Here is an 18133-nt window from a genome sequence, read left to right as displayed (position 1 = left end):
TTCCTTAAATGTTTGCTTTAAAGAGACTATTGTCCCAAGTTTAATTCCTCCCAAAAGAAAATTGAAAATAAACTAAAATGCAATATGCAGAAAAAGACTAAAATGATCTTTGTTTGTTCATTCTTCTCTTAAGTATAAGAGAAGAATCTCCACAGTCAGATTTCCCAGGGTCCCTCTTGTTCACCTTCCTGCCCATTTCCACTATAACCACTATTAATCTCTGGATAAAGAACACAATTTGGAATAAATATAATAAAAAAGAGACTCAGATCACAAACTACTCAATGAAACTAAAAAATGCAATTGGTGGCATGAAATTAATGGTCTACCACCAAGTTTTATGATTGTTATTTTAAAAAACTGCTAGAAAAGACAAAGTACAAGATATGTGAGTATTCCGTTAGTATGCATTGCTTTGAATCATTTAAAAAAAATAAAAATCCTACTCAAAAACAGTGACTTCTTCTCTTTATTCTTTTTTGGGGGGCGGGGGGTCATAGGGCTTGAACTCTGACCTGGGTGCTGTCCCTGAGCTCTTAAGCTCAAGGCTACAGGCATACCCTTGAGCCACAGCCCCACTTCCATTTTTCTAGTGATTAATTGGAGATAAGAGCTTCTGGATGGCTTTGTATTGCCTGGGCTGGCTTTGAACCATGATCTTCAGATCTCAGTCTCCTGAGTAGCTAGGATTACAGGCATGAGCCACCACAGCTGGCTTTTTCTCTTTAAGATAGATTTTGGAAGATTATCTTTTGGTAATAAGGTTTGTTTTCTGACAGCTACTACCGTTTGAAAACCTACAGAAAATCCCCAACCTGGTCAAAATGGATGTCTTGGTATGACAAATACATTACTACTGTGCAGTGAAAATTCCTATTCTCAGTTTAGCTAGCCTAATAGTCTAATACTTTAAAACTGAGGTCAGATCTCCTGGGTGTTTCCAGATAGCTAATAATCTGTTTCCTCTAGCTGAGCTGGCTTGAATTTCTGCTTTGCATTCCTTGTATTAATGTTACAACTAAGTCAGTGATGTATGTATGTATGTATGTATGTATGTATGTATGTATTTACTTCATTTGCTCTCACTAGATGACAAAGGAAAATATAGGAAGGAATCTCTAGTAGGAAAAGTCTCAACACATACATTTTCATCTAATGTAAGTAGTTTTAAGTGGCAGCAACTTAAGGGACCGCTTTCCCATCCATAGTCTTACAGAGAAGGTATCTTCTAACCTCACAACGTTCATTCCAAGTGTCATTTCCTCACTGAGGCCCAAGTGTTCTGGTGTAAAGCCTGGCCCTCTTCATGGCTCTCTAGTACTCTATTACCTGTCCTGTCCTCTTAAATCCCTCTTCCCTAGCTGAAAGGGCATGCTAATTTATTTGCTTTTAACCACATAGCTTCCACTAGAGTATGCAGCACTTCTGAACTTCCTGAAGCATCCATAATCTCCTAGTAGATCCCTGACTGACACATAGTAGGTGCTCAGTGAATACTCAGTAAATCAATTTGAATTATTTTGCTTGTGAAATTATGAAATCTGAAAATAACCATGACTTTTTTCTATGTATAGTTTATGCTAACATAAAATGCATGCCATTTCTCCTCAAATATAACTGAGATATTTATAATAGTTAACTCTAAATTTAAGAAAGAAAATCAAATCAAACATGGTGGCTCATGCCTATAATCCTAGCTATGTAAAAGGCTGAGATTGGGAAGATCACAGTAAAAGGCCAGCCAGGACAGAAAAAGTTCCTGAGACTATGTCTCAACCAAGAACTTAAAACTAGTGGTGTGCACCTGTTGTTATTCTAGTTACAACAGGAAGCTCAACATAGACAGATCATGTGCAGTTGTATCCCTAGCTAGGAAGCAAGACTCATCTTCTAAAATGACCAGCAAAGAATAGGACTGGAAGCACAGCTGAGGGAAAGAGTGCCTGCCTTACAAGATCAAAGGTCTGAGCTCAAACTCTGGTATTTCCAAAAATAAAAAATAAATAAAATAAAAGCAGTATATAGCTGTTCACATATTAAAAGTCAGTGGATTCTCTCCATTATTTTTCTTGAATGAGAGAATGCCTCCATTTCAAACTTAACCTAATAACACTTTAAGTTTTTAAAAAACATCTCCAAATTATTGGCCCAGTGTCTGTGGCTCATACATGTATCAGGACACTGCTGGAAGTTTGGCCTACTGGTAGAGTGCTTGCCTAACATTCACAAAGATCTGGGTTCGATTCCTCCATACTACAAACATAGAAAAAGCCAGAAATGGTGCTGTGGCTCAAGTGGCAGAGTGCTAGCCTTGAGGAAAAAGCCCAAGGACACTGCCCAGGCCCTGAATTCAATCCCCAGAATAAGCACAAAAAGTGGGGGGGGGGGGAGTCTAACTATTCAAGACACTGAGATGTAAGGACTGAGGTAAAAACCCAGCTCAGGCAGAAAAGTCCATGAGATTCTTATCTTCAATTAACCACCCCTAAAGCCCAAAAGCCACCGCAAAAGTAGAACAGTAGCTCAAGTGATAGAGTGCTAGCCTTGAGCACAAAAACTCAGGGATCCTGAGTTCAAGCCCTAGGACCAGCACACAAATACAAAATCCTTTTTAAAAATAGTATTATCATTGTGTGTATGTGTGTGTGCACCAGTATTGGGGCTTGAACTTAAGGCCTAGCTGTTGTCCCTCAAGGCTGGAGTGTTTTAACATTTAAGCAACAACCATAGTTCCAACTTTTTTGGTGGTTAATTGGAGGTAAAAGTCTTATGGATTTTCTGGAGATCCTCAGATTTCAATCTTCTGAGTAGCTAGGATTATAGGCATGAGCCATTGGTGCACAAAAAAAAATTAGTTTCTTTTTAGGGGTGGGAGAGAGGCCTAGTAGTAGAATGCTTGCCTAGCATGCATGAAGCCCTGGGTTCAATTTCTCAGTACCACATACCAGAAAAAGCTGGAGATGGTACAGTGGCTTAAGTGGTAGAATGCTAGCCTTAAGAAAGCCCAAAGATAGTGCCCAGGCCTGAGTTCAAGCTCTAGGACTGACAAAACAAATTTTGTTTTAAGGGCTGAATAGTATTCCATTGCCTATGTACATTATATTTTCTCTATGCATTCATAAACACTCGGGTTGATTTCGAATTTTGGCTATTGCAAAGAATGTTGCAATTAATATGACTGTACAGATACCTGTCAAATACTGATCTAAACTCTTTGGAGAGTATGTATGTATGTATGTATGTATGTATGTGTATGTATGTATGTATGTATGTATGTATGTATTTCCTCAGAACCATATACCCAAGGATTTACTTCAGTTGACTGAGAAGTAAATACCTAGGAAAGAGATGAAAAGGAGTGTCTAGTTGCTGCCATCTAAGAAGGTCTAAAACAAAGATTATGAGTCCTGTACAACTAGAAATTGAAGGCCCTACTCCTCTGGCCTTGCTCAGTTGGAAGCTTAGGGCTATAGAAAGAGAAGTATGAACAAACTATTTCTGAAGGTACTAATAGCTGAATGCCATCAGCTGATGTCACTCCTTTAGCTGGGCTGTGAATTCTTTTTTGAACAGAAAGCTAGGCAGAACAAATTTTTGTGTGCCACAGCAATCTTGAAACTACTGATTAAGTTATTCTGATCATATTACAAGGCTGAAGCGAGGCACTGGTGGTTCACATCTATAATCCTAGCTACTCAGGAAGCTGAGACCTGAGGATCACAGAAAGTAGCCTGGGCAGCAAAGTCTATAATTAACCAATCTTGAAAAAACCACCAAAAATGTTAGTGGAGCTATGGCTTGGGTGGTAGAGTGCTAGCCTTGAGCAAAGAAGAGTGTGGACAGTGCCTGGACACTGATATTAAGCCCCAGCACTCACTCATATACTCATACACTCACACACACATCTGAAGCACCAAGGAAAGTGTAGTCCATTTCAGGGATATAAACTCTCCTGGCCTTGTTTCTAATCATCTGGTTGTCACAACATGTAGATAGAAGCCTGGTCCTCCTGAGACCTTCCTACAGTCTTTCTGCTTCCTTTCCTTCAGTTCACTCACTTAAGCAAATGGTCCAGCAGGGTCATGGTGTCCTACTTTCTTATGCATTCTCCTCTAGGAGGACCTGGCATCCCAGTTACACTGAAGGATCACCTTCTGATACTATCTTTCCAAGCAGATGCTAAGTAAATGAGAGATTCAGGATACTTCTTATCTTGGCAAATGTTTGACAACCTCACTATTTTTCATCTTTTAATTTAGTTGGAGACTCAACCTGGCCCTGAATCATGCTTTTCAGCTTTCTCCAACACATAAGTTGTTCTTGAGTTAGTTTCTTTTTTGTTAGTATGAAACAAAGAAACATAATAATATATGCAGATGCTCAGATGCTGCCAGTCTACCACAAAAGTAGTCTTCCCCTTATTTTAAGGTCAGGATTATTGTCATCACCACTGTTGAAAACAAGTTTTCAGATTTACAAGATGAATGTACTTTAAAACACTCTGAAATAAAACCCAATAAGGTTTTTATACGCCACATCATGCCTAATTTCTAAGGTACTAAAAATATTCCTAAAAGGGTAAACTCATACACGAATTCAGAGGCTAACATAATAATTACATGGACACTTCTTTTTGTATCCGAACGCTGCAACAGCCACTTTTTTATATACATTAAGTCTAAAAGATCAATAAAAAAATCAAAGATAGTCATCTATGTCTAAATGCTAAGCCTATTCCTCAGAAATCCCAGATGAAGCCTATCTTTATAAGACAAATACAATCTGGCATTTCTTCTACCACAGCTGATAGTCTAAGCTATACTGCTGTGAATACCACATAAGCTATTGACATCTTGTTTGTAGTTTCACTGGAGAATAAAATAAAAAATTCAAGAATGTCACACAGTGTGAATAAATATTACTTTTCTGAAAAACACATGGCTCTATTTAATGCTCAGTGCTCAGCTACATCTATATGGTAATCCATTATAGCACACTCGAAATCGAAATTAGGTATTACTACTGATCAGCACATCAGGGAATCTGTCATTCTTTTAACTGATTATCCATAGCTCTTTTTTCTTCACAACATACTACATGACCAGGAATAATGTGAAATGTAAGCTGGAGTTTATACAAGATGCTATGGTAAACTCTAAAATTGTGGGTCTTCATTTAATTTGGGTGGAACTTTTTTCAAATTATTACCAGATGATTGGAACATAGGCAGTAGATTGACTCTTAACTTTAATCCCATGTAGAAAGTATGACAATAAAAAATGAGGGAAATTATCACATACTTATGTTATGTGATCTACTAAACAATAACCAACTAAACCTGTCTGATCTAAAAGGAGACAGGATGGAAAGCATCCTTTCCCTCAAGTACACGCATGACCGAATAGTGCTGGGTAAACAAAATGATACTCAGGGAGAAAATAGAAAGTTTAGTTCAAAAGCAGACGAATCTTACTTAGTTACTTGAAGAATAATAAATATCTAGAAAACTTAGGAGGCAAATTGATGGTTCAGTTTAAAGGTAATATTTTATGAATGCCTACACTTCAAGTACGCTCTGGCTTCAAAAGTACTCATGGGCATGGGTGTTCAATGCCATAAATGTCTCTATACAGATCTACAGACTGTTCTTATTTGTAGAACTCACTCTAATGTATCAAGAAGAAAATGAAGAACCTTAATATTGAAAATAAAAGAACTATCAGGAGGGGCTGGGAGTTTGGCCTAGTGGTTAAAGTGCTTGCCTAGCATGCATGAAGACCCGGGTTCGATTCCTCGGTACCACATACATAGAAAAAAGCCAGAAGTGGTGCTGAGGCTCAAGTGGTAGAGCTCTAGCCTTGAGAAAATCCAAGGACAGTGCTCAGGCCCTGAGCTCAAGCCCAGGACTGGCAACAAAAAAAAAAGAACTATCAGGAAACTAACTTTTTTTCAAAATCTAGACTTAAAATACAAATCGCTAAAGGAAATTTATATAAAATAAGGGAAATATCCATATTAATAGGAAATAAATTGTTATTAAGGAACACAAGGAACATAGATAATAAAAAAGGAATATGTATTAGCAGAAGAGTGCTGCTTTCATTCTTATATCCTTCCTAGTATAGTTCATTACCTAATCACTAAGTCATGATTTCATGAGTAAAAGAAACATAGTTCCAACTTGTCATATCCCTGTTGGTCTTTATCACAAATTTGAACATCAACTTCAGGGAGGAGCCTGACTTAACTAGATTCTTCACTCATTCCTCTATACTTAGATTCTGAATTCCTTCAGAGAAAACACACTTTATTACTACCTGGTATCTCCAACATCAAAAAACAATGCCCAGTATATGATGCTTCTTACTAAGCACTGAATGTCCCAACAGGAAAAGAGTGAAAAAAAAACCTACAAAAAAAAGATGCTACATATATACAATGGAATTCTACATAGCCAATAAACAAGATAAAATAATGGCATTCCCTGGGAAGTGGATGAAACTAGAGCAAATCGTAAGTCAAAACCCAAGGAACAAAAGGTGCAGTTTCCTTGATACGTGGATATTAGATCGAAACAGTACAAGAGCAATGACTCAATATTCGGGAACCCAAGGTTATTGACAGTCTTGGAGATATAAATATAACTACACAGACATAAAAATTTATGATGGGCCGGCACCGTGGCTCACGTCTGTAATCTTAGCTACTCAAGAGAATGAGATCTGAGGATCAACGATCAGCGTGGACCTGAGACTTTCATCTCCAATTAGCCTCTAGAAAACAAGTGGGGCGTGGCTCAATGGGTAGGGTGGTAGCCTTGAGCTGAAGAGCTCAGGGACAACGCCCAGGCCAAGTTCAAGGCCTATGACCCACAAAAAGAAAAAAAAAAGATCTGTGATGGGATATATACTCTATAGACATAATGTTATATTATACATATATAGAGAGAGATATATACCTATTAAATACAAACTCTCAGCTTAATTTTCATAATGTTCTAAAATCTGTGTGCCAGTGATTACATATAGAGATTCCCTTCTTGAATACTTGTTTGTTAAACATGGCATTTGAAATATGATGTAAAAATCAGTGTTAACAAAAATCTTTCAGGGCCAGGAGTTTAGCCTAGTGGTAGAGTGCTTGCCTAGCATGCATGAAGACCCAGATTCGATTCCTCAGTACCACATACATAGAAAGAAAGCCAGAAGTGGTGCTGAGGCTCAAGTGGTAGAGCTCTAGCCCTGAGAAAGCCCAAGGACAGTACTCAGGCCCTGAGTTCAAGGCACAGGACTGCCAAAAAATAAATAAAATAAAATCTTTCAAAAAAGAAAAAGAAGATTTTAAAATATTTTTTTGTGGGTCATGGGGCTTAAACTCTGGGCATGGGTGCTATCTCTAAGCTCTTCAGCTCAAGGCTACCACCCTACCCCTGGGCCTGAGCGTTGTCCCTGAGTTCTTCAGTTCAAGGCTACCACTCTACCCCTGAGTGACAGAGACACTTCCTGTTTTCTAGTGATTAATTGGAGATGAGTCTCAAGTTCTTTAGTGCCTGTACTGGCTTTGAACTGTGATCCTCAGATCTCAGCCTCCTGAGTAATCCTATCGATTACAGGCATGAACCACTATGCCCAGCTTAAGATACTTTTGATTTTAGTTCACATGTAGAAGAATGATCCTATTTAAGGAAGGTAGACCTACCTTAAAATGGTAGAAACCTGATGAATAGGCACTTAACAAGACAGACATGTCTCCAAACATTATGGAACATCTCAGTAAAAGATTAGGTTAACACTCAAGAGGCAATGATTTAATTGGTTAATAAAAAATAATAATAATAATAATTTTTTCCTAAAAACTAGGCTTAAAATGAAAAGCAGAGATGAAAATATGGAATATACTTTCAAAGGGAGGACGTTAATTTCTCCCTCCTACACTTTTGAAATCAATCAATATTAAATTACTGGAACGTCTGATTAGGCAATGGAAATCTAGAAAGGGCATGGATCCCATCTACAAGCACAGATGAAGCTGCAGAGAAGCATAAGTGTCCGTAGGAGTGACCTAATATCCCTGTTCCAGAAAGTGGAAGATAGCTAGAATGATAATTCAGCAAAGGAAACAATATCTGCTCTGAAATGGAATTACTTAAAAGACAGTATAGGATTTCTCATTCATGTCTTTATTTAATTTACTTACTTACCTTACTTACTATTTATTTATTTGTTTATTGGCCAGTCCTAGGCTTGAGCTCAGGGGCCTGAGCACTGTCCTTGGTCTTTCTAAAGGCTAGAGCTCTACCACTTGAGCCTCAGCACCACTTCTGCTTTCTTTCTATGTATGTGGTACTGAGGAATCGAATCTGGGTCTTCATGCATGCTAGGCAAGCACTCTACCACTAGGCCAAACTCCCAGCCCTCATTCATGTTTTTAAAAGACTCAAGATACTTGTAAGCAGAGTGGCACAGCGAAAGTGTGCTGGGCCCATAACCCAGAGGTCGATGGATCGAAAAGACTCAAGATAACACTGAGTGACAGTATAAAAGATTAAGGGAAAAAAAGGAAATGGATACATAAATAACATTCTGACATCAGAAAATAATTACATGGAGATGAAAAACATGGAAAGTATTTAGATAGTCTGTTGCAGATACCTGCCACTACACTGAGACATGGCTTTGCATACAGCCAGATTTCTCTAAAAACAAAAAAGTTAAGGACGAGAAAGAGTATATGGATATAACATGCTTGAAGTTGCAGAGTCAATACATAATTTTACAAATATTATATAAATTTATATAGAAAATGTAGGATATTCATCCTACACTAAGGCTAACTTCAGTCTTTCCCTCTGCTACCAGTTGTAGAGTATAATATAGTCTTCTGATCATTGTGGATAGACAAGTCAGTAGAAGCATCAAAGCATTCAGACACATGAAGATAACAGCAGAAGTCTCAAAGCCAAAGCAGACTTTAGGCCCTGTAGAGGAACTTTTCGCTATCTTGGGATGCAAACAAATTTAAAATTTCAAGTTTTGAAGGGATAAAATAAATATACAGCCAGTTATATATATTTGAAGTTAAAAGAAAGATATTCTAGAGTTGGAAGTACATCAATCAGCCTCATACCTCTCTTTCACCACATACTCTGTGATTTACATGATTCACTTTCCTGCAAATATAGAAACTGATCAAAATAATCCCATCACAAGGGTCTGAGTATATAAATATTATGGCAATAAGCTGTATTTACATAACTGGAATTAATATAGTGGCTATAAAAATACAACAAATTCCCAAAACAATTAACATAAGAGAAATAGCACTTTTTAAATATTGTAATAAAATAGTCTGGGTATAAAACATTTGAAATAGCTGAGAATGGGAAATAAAAAAGATATATAGAGTAAAAGTATGGGACTATAACTAAATAGTGCCTTCTTTATATTCTTGATATAGATTGCCAAAAGAAATGTTTTGGATAGTATTTTGTTAAAGACAACTAGTGGAAAGAAATAGAGTAGACAGTATACCTTTCAAATTATAAAGCATATTCTACAAAGCAAACATGACTGCTCCCAAACACAGAAACACTGTCACTTAAATACAGAAAATGATGTATCACGCACACAAACATGTTTATCTGCAACAAAGCGATAAAATAAATTGATTGATTCAGAGAACATTTGCTTTACTTCCCCTCATTTATTTAATTCAGAAATAAATAGGTGCCCATTCTGTGCTAAGTACTATGTGAGAGATCAGAGAAAGACATATCAAGATACTGGTTCCTGCAAAAAAATCAAAAAGGTCATTAATGTGCACAGGAAGTAAGGACAGAAAAGTACACTTCCAAGGAGTACACTTCCAAGGAGTACACTTCCAAGGAGTGAACATCTTTGAATTTACCCTGTGTATCACAAAGGATACATAGGAAGGGTATGTTAGGCAGCTTAAACAGCAGAGAAAGGAAGAGAAGGAAAGGAGAAAGAAAACTCCCTGCTGCTGGTCAGAAGACCATGGAGAGGTTGCCAATGGGTAAGAGATGAGGGATGGGAAGGAGGCAAAAGAAAGATTAAGAAGAGCGGAGTTTAATCATTGTCCTAAAGGAAATGGAAAAACTCGAATTACATTACACTAACAACATTCAAGGAGGTGAAGGAGACAGAAAGATCAACAGATCACAACCAGGAGATTTTCCAGTAGGTGGAGGCTCTGAACAAAGGCTGAGGTAGCATGCATGGGTCAAAGGGCATATGCACAGGTGCAGAACAAAGGCTATCAATGCTGAAAAAACTAGAATGCAAGCAAATGAGAAGGCTTTTTTACTAGGCATTAAATACAAAATTCATAACATTTTTATTGTGTACTGAAACTGTCATATTCAGAAACTGATAACGCACTTGATAACTTTCAAGAGGTTATATATTCAATTTGTTTCAGATAACATGAAGGCTTAAATCTCTTTTTTTTTTTAGTAAAAAGCAAATTGTGCTAAATTCTTCACTTTTAATAATAGAGCATCCTGGAACCTTCACAAATCTTCAAGTTAGTTACAATGTTCTGTTCATAATAGTGGGTCCTGCCCTGAAGAAAGATCAGATTTATGAGAAGTTTTCTTCTAATACTAGATCTCACCTAAGAAGTTTCAGTCACAAACACATCTGCCATTTCTGTTTTTCATTTTATATAAGCTTCTACTTTCTAGCTAAAAACTAGCTTTCAGCTGGGTATCAGAGGCTCACACCTCTAATTCTAGTACTCAGGAGTCTGAGCTCTGGGGATCATGGTTCAAAATCAGCTATGGCAGGAGTTCAAGCTCCAGGACCAAAATAGGGAGAAAAAAAAGAGTAGCTTTGAATCTCATGATTTTGGTACTAATGTAAGTAGTTGACTCTTTCCTGTGACTTTTTTTTTCATATATTTTTATTGTAATTAAAAATTGCCAGATAGATGGTGCATTAATTCCCATACATTGATACCTTTTCACATGTCTTGGTCCCCATTTCCCAACCCCGCACCCCCACTCATCTTGTTTTCCCCCATTCCCTATCCAATTTCAAATAACCAAATACAAATATATCCGATATATCAGGTAACAAAGTGAGATACTGTAACAATATGAAATAACCAAGGGACAGCAAAAGAGATGAGAGATAACATAGTACATTAAGGACAACAATCATTCATTATATGGCTTATGTTTCTATATCCTAGAGATCCTTTCATTCAGTGTCCTACTATATGGCCTTTTGTATCAAGGTTTTGCTCTATTGCAAATCTCTGCTAGGAGAGCCCAAGGTTTCTATTGATTATGACAAATGAGGGAAACCATTGATCCTAAGTTCCTTTGAGTCTGGCTTACTTCATTTAATATAATCTTTTCTAAGTCTTCCCATTTCCTAACAAATGGGGCGATGTCATTCTTTCTGACAGCAGCATAGAATTCCATTGTCTACAAATACTACATCTTGTTGATCCACTCATCAACTGAGGGACATCTAGGTTGGTTCCATATCTTTGCTATGGTAAATAGTGCTGCAATGAACATTGCTGTGCTGGTGGATTTAGTATGTCCTTGTTTCTGGATGATTGGGTAAATGCCAAGTAGTAGAATTGCTGGGTCATAGGGGAGCTCTATGTTTAGTCTTTTGAGGCACTGCCATACTGCTTTCCACAGTGGTTGAAGGAGTTTGCACTCCCACCAACAGTGTAGTAATGATCCCTCCTGGCCACATCCCCTCCAGCATCTGTTGTTATTAGTTTTCTTGATCCTGGCCATTCTAACTGGAATGAGATGGAACAAACCAGACAGAGATTCATCAAAGAAAGAGAACTATAGACCTATTTCTTTGATGAACATCGATGCAAAACTTCTCAACAAAATACTGGCCAACAGTCTACAACAACTCATCAAAAAAATTATACACTATGATCAAACAGGTTTCATCACAAGGAGGCAAAGCTGGTTCAACATATGCAAATCAATTAATATAATTCAACACATCAACAGGAGCAAGGACAAAAATCATATGATTGTCTCAATAGATGCAAAAAAGGCATTTGACAAGATCCAACACCCCTTTATGTTAAAAGCTCTGGAGAAACTAGGAATCCATGGAACATTCTTCAATATAATAAAGGCTGTGTATGACAAACCCACAGCTAGTATTATACTTAATGGTGAAAAGCTAAAGCCATTCCCTCTAAAATCAGGAACGAGACAAGGATGCCCACTCTCTCCACTCCTCTTTAACATAGTATTAGAATTCCTAGCCAGTGCAATAAGGCAAGAAGCAAGCATAAAGGGGATCCAAATAGGGAAAGAGGAAGTAAAACTTTCCCTCTTTGCAGATGACATGATTTTGTAGTTAAAGAATCCTACAGACTCTACTCCCAAGCTCCTTGAGCTGATTCAAAACTTAGGAAGGGTGGCAGGGTATAAAATTAACTCTCAAAAATCAACTGCCTTCCTCTATGCCAACAGTGAGAGGAATGAGGCAACAATCAGGAAAGCAACTCCTTTTGCAATAGCCTGAAAGAAAATAAAGTACCTAGGAATTACCTTAATTAAGAATTACCTTAAGAATGTAAAGGACCTTTTTGATGAAAACTTTAAAGCCCTGAAAAAGGAAATTAAAGCAGAACTGAGGAAATGGAAAAACTTCTCATTCTCCTGGATTGGAAGAATCAATATCCTGAAAATGACAATCTTGCCAAGGGCTATCTACAAATTCAACGCAATACCCATCAATATCCCAATGTCATTCTTTAAAGAAATAGAAGAGGCAATCCAAAATTTCATATGGAATAATAAAAGACCCCGTATAGCAAAAACACTTCTTAGCAGAAAGAACAGCGCAGGAAGAATTTCAATACCAAACTTTAGACTCTATTACAGAGCTATAATTATCAAAACAGCTTGGTACTGGCACAAGAACAGGCCTGAAGATCTATGGAATAGAACTGAAGACCCAGATATTAAACCACATACCTATGGCCACCTAATCTTTGATAAGGGAGCCAAAAAAACAGAATGGACGAAAGATAGCCTCTTCAACAAGTGGTGCTGGCAAAACTGGTTAAGCACATGCAGAAAACTAAAGTTGGATCCTTCTTTGTCACCCTGCACTAGAATTAACTCCAAATGGATCAAAGACCTAGAGGTAAAAGCCGACACTCTGAAAACTTTACAAGAAGGAATGGATAAGTGGGACTGCATTAAACTGCAGAGCTTTTGTATGGCAAAGGACATAGCTAGTAAACTAATTAGGAAGCCTACAGAGTGGGAGAAGATCTTCACCAACCATACAACAGACAAAGGCCTCATATCTAAAATATATCAACAGCTCAAAAAATTGAATCACTCCAAAACTGATCTCCAAAGTAACAACCATCCCATTAAAAGATGGGCCAAAGACTTAAAGAGAGTCTTCTCTGAAGAAGAAACAAAAATGGCCTATAGACACATGAAGAAATGCTCAACATCTCTGGTCATAAAAGAAATGCAAATCTGTGACTTTTTTTTAAAGAAAAATTCACTTCTGGCAAATATAACTGTAACCCCCTCTATGCATTAGCCCAACAATAAAAAGTAAAATTTGAAAAAAAAAAAGAAAAGAAATTCATTTCCAGAGAGTTTCTGCAAAGGAAATAACAATGCCTCAGTGAGATGCCACAACTTCATTCCCACCATCCTGGAAACAGAGAAAAAAATGCCTGTTTTGACACAACCAGGAAGTATGACAGACAGGCATGTCAGCTTTAGACTGTTAAATTCATCCAGTGAATGCCCCAAGTTTGACACAACAGTTGGTGCATGAAAGAAATGAAGGCTTCAAGTCAGGCTCTGATCCTTCAGACCTGTCTTGTGCCAGTAGCAGGTCAAACACTAGGTGTCACTCTATAACAGCTACCATTCTAGCATCAAAAGAAAACAAATGCTATAAAATATACAAGTAACAAGCATTTGTACTACTCTCTGCTAAATGCTTTTTTTTTTTTAAATCAACTTGCACAAATTGTGCTGAGGCACTGGTTTTAATCAACTTAAAAAGAAGAAAAATTCTTTATGTTTTTGCCACCATTCTAACAATATACACAGGGTGCTCAAGTTTTATTGTCAATTTCTCACGTATTTACTCTTGGTGTGGTTTCTACCATCTGCCTTTACAGGACTCCTGAAAACATTTCCAGAGGATCTTCTCTGGATGCTCTGGATGGTATCAGTTACCAACAAGGCAGGTGACACCCTATGTGATAGGGGCCAGGAGGCCAGGAAATACAGGGCACCTGTGCTGCCATAGATTATCAAAGAATATAATTTCAAACTTCCACAAAGTCTTGTCTCCAGTTTCCCTTCCCCCAATGTAAACTAAATTATTTAGTATATCCTATTGGGACAATCCCAAGTTTCTCCCCTCTAAGTCTCATTGCATACAGAATACTGCAGTATTAGCATTAAATATTAAGTTGGGGAGTTAAACTGTTGAAAATGGCTCCATTCACCTCATAGACATGTTCTAATTCTAATTATTAACATGACAATACTGTATAAATTGTCTCCCAATGAGACTAGATGCTTAATGCTTATACTTTGCTTCTATCTTCCAGTTTGTGGAGCTCATAAACATTCATAATCAAAAGCAGGTATCGAAGTAACCTTATGGTTATTCTATGATACTATATGAAAACAAATGAGCCAGTGATCCAGACATGGTAGTACATGTCTGTAATAGCAGCTACTTGGGAGGTGAAAATACAAGAATCATTATTTCAAAAACAAGCTGGATTTATGCTATGCTCTTAATACCAGCTACTCAAGAGGTGAAATGAGGAAAACCATAGGTCACACTAGCCAGGGCAAAAGCACAAGCTTTTACATGAAAACAAAACATTAAAAAGCACAGAGATTGTGGGATTGATCCAAGTGGTAGATTGCTTGGTTAGCAAGCACCAGACCCCCAGTTCAAACCCCAGTATTAAAGGAAAATAAATTAGAGATTGGATCCCATATTTTAGTATTTTCCCAGTATCCAGTATAGTTCACAACACAAGGAGCTACTATAGAGCTAATTCACAATCATAACATGTGAGACCAGTGGAAAATGCACAGTTGGCCCTCTACTGTGATTCCTGCTAAAAAGTCTCAAGGAGGGTCATAGAACAGATCATACTATGTGGGTGTTCCAAACCCAGGGCTCAACATCAGCGAAATTCACAAATACAATTGTACACCTGATTATCAGATAAGGTATTTATAATACATTAAAATATACCCTAATATTCTCATCAGGATAACTGGTAGGATCCACTTTCCTTGGCATCTGGACTGCTATACTAGATAGAAGATGGATATCTCTTTTTGTTTAAGTGATCTCTAATCCTAGCTATTTAGGAGGCTGAGATCTGAAGATTGTAGTTCAAATTGGGCCCAGGCAGGTAAGTCTCTCTCTTTTTGTCTCTCTCTCTCTCTGTCTTTCCCTCTCTCTTTCCTTCTCTCTCTCTCCCCCTCCTCCCTCCCTCCCCCTACCCCTCCCTCTCCCTCTCTCTTTTTCCTTTTTTACTTTAGTCATTTGTCAGACCTGGGCACTCTCACTAAACTTTTTCACTCAAGGCTAGCACTCTATCATTTTAAGTCAAAGCATAACTTCTAGTTTTCTGTGGTCTGTGTTGGTTTCAATTGGGATCCTCACATATCAGCCACCTAAGTAGCTAGAATTATAGGTGTGAGCCACTGATGCCCAACATCTGTGACATTCTTTTTTTGTTAGGTATTTCCTATTTTATTTCATAATAGAGTTCTGACTTTTAAGCAATAATAAAGTTAATAAAGATTTAGTTTTCTTTGTATAAAAATCTATTAATAGTACTACTGGTACATCTTGCAGGTCTTTTAGCTTTTTTACATATCTCCAGAAAGATGTCCTTAGCTATCCAAATTCAAATCTCTACAATCAAGTGCTCAGCTTTCCTTTCTTCCCTATTTCACATACATTATCTTTCAGAAGGCTTATTTTGCATTGTTTTGCTTTGTTTTTAAATCCAGTTATTGGCCTTGAACTCATCTGTGACATTCTTATATCCAATTAACTACCCCTCCCCCCATCAAAAAAAGGCAGAAGCGGAGCTATGGTGGTAGAGTACTATCCTTGAGTGAAACAGCTCAGGGAATAGTGCCCAGGCCCTCAGTTTCAAGCCTCAGGACAGGTACCTCCCCCCCTGACACACTGATTGACATATTCTCTCTCTCTCTCTCTCTCTCTCTCTCTCTCTCTCTCTCTCTCTCTCTCTCTCTCTCTCTCTCTCTCTCTCTCTCTCTCCCTGTCTCTCTCTCTCTCTCTCTTTCTCATTTAAAAGTATGGCAGTGACATAGAAATTGCAAACAACTGAAAAGATAAAAAGAAATCTAGGGAGGCATGTAAGAATATACTTTTTCTGTTCATTTTATATGTCTGTATCTCTTTTCTACTCGGTAATAGCAAAAGAAATAAGGAGTTCTAATAGCTTAAGGAATATGTGGAAGTAAGTCCTTCACCTTGATTTAAGAAGGAAGATGCACTGTGGATGATATTGCACCTTAGACAGAAGTAATGACAAGTCAAGCAAAGAAAAAAAAAGAGGTAGGTGCTGTGGCTCATGGCAAGTAATCCTACCTACTCTAAAGGCTAAGTTCCAGAGGATGGGAGTTTGAAGCCATCCCAGTAGGAAAGTTTGGAGAGACTTCATTTCTAAAATAACCTGCAACAAATTAGTCTGAAAGCATGGCCCAAATGGTAGAGCACAGTCAAGAAAGCAGGCTGAGCAAGGCCCTGAGTTCAAATCCAAGTATCAGCAAGAAAGGAAAGAAGGAAGGGAGGGAGGGAGGGAGGGAGGATGGGAGGAGGAGAGGGGGGGGAGAAAGAGAGAGGGAGGGGAGAAGGAGGGGGAAGGGGAAGGGGGAGAAAAGGGGAGGAGAAGGAAGGGATTAGGGGATTGACTGTTCCTTAGTCTTGTGGAACACCTGGTTTGAATTTGTTGACTGAGACTCCACCAGAGTATTTCAATGACTTCTACAGGGACCTTTTTTTCATTTTTGAATAGTTACACAAGATATATACTACAAATAAAAAATGAGGAGGGAAAAGAAGAAGAGGGGACAATGGAAACAACCATCTCAGAATTTCTTAGAATCAAATTATATCTTAACTCTACTTTTTCTTCAGGCAATTCACTAATTATATCTGAAGTATAACAGTATATATGAAAAATTATCTAAAATAACCTTTTGTATGGGAAATGATATCACCATTCAAGTTGCTAAGCAGCATACAAAAAGTAATAGCATATAGCAAATTAAAAACTGCCATTTGTTTTGCCATTTGCACATCTCTGGGGGTACTGGACTAGAACCAATGTATTACCAAGAAGACCTGTTAAAAAAGGAACATTCCTATCAACATAGTGGCCAGAGCCACTTTGGATAAAGTAACTGGGATGTTTACATACTCAATGGCTAATCAAAGCCAAATCAACTTAGAATTTAAAACTGAAAACTAAATTTCTAGCTAAAAGAGATGTCACTCACTAACTCCTTGTTTTCAGGAAATCTTGTTTGGGGATTCATTCACAGGGACAGCACCCGTATCAAAGGTTAAAAAGCTACATAAAACACCACAGTTTTTCTCTTCCTTACCTTATAGACATGGAAGCCAAGGTAAAGAAAGGCTGTGTAGCTCAATCAAGCTACATAGCTTGTTAATGTCAGGGCTTGATCTAAACATATTTCTTCTAGTTCCTATTTCCTATCTCTTATTCAGAGAGTTCCAAGTGAGTAATGAAAGGTTTTAACCTGATAATGACAAATAACTCCACTGGAAAGAATTTGAGAATTCAAGGAATTTTAATCTAACAATAAATATTAACAAGTAAAAACCACTGTGGAGGATACTAAAGGATTATAAGCAATGGTTGTTATGCTTAGGAACTTTATGGTTTAATTAAGAAGCTAAGACTTAGACATATTAAAGGATAACAAAGAACATCCAAATACACTACTGCATTATTATATAAGCTCATAATAATGAACACCTCCAGGGATTCTTGCTAGAAGAAATAAGTGAAGTTGAACAGAACCTGAAACCAGATAAGCACAAAG

General features: G+C 37.6%; 1 protein-coding gene across 2 annotated transcripts in view; it reads right to left on the bottom strand.

Moving 5' to 3' along the window:
- Ralgapa2 (Ral GTPase activating protein catalytic subunit alpha 2) overlaps window positions 1-18133 on the bottom strand; it is a 310629-nt gene that overhangs the window by 249103 nt on the left and 43393 nt on the right. The window lies entirely within an intron of this gene.

This window comes from Megascapheus bottae, chromosome 18, assembly GCF_031878675.1.
Source record: "Megascapheus bottae isolate mThoBot1 chromosome 18, mThoBot2.hap1, whole genome shotgun sequence".
Lineage (NCBI taxonomy): Eukaryota > Metazoa > Chordata > Mammalia > Rodentia > Geomyidae > Megascapheus > Megascapheus bottae.
Note: the sequence above shows the minus strand (reverse complement) of the source record. Positions and strands in the feature narration are given on the sequence as shown.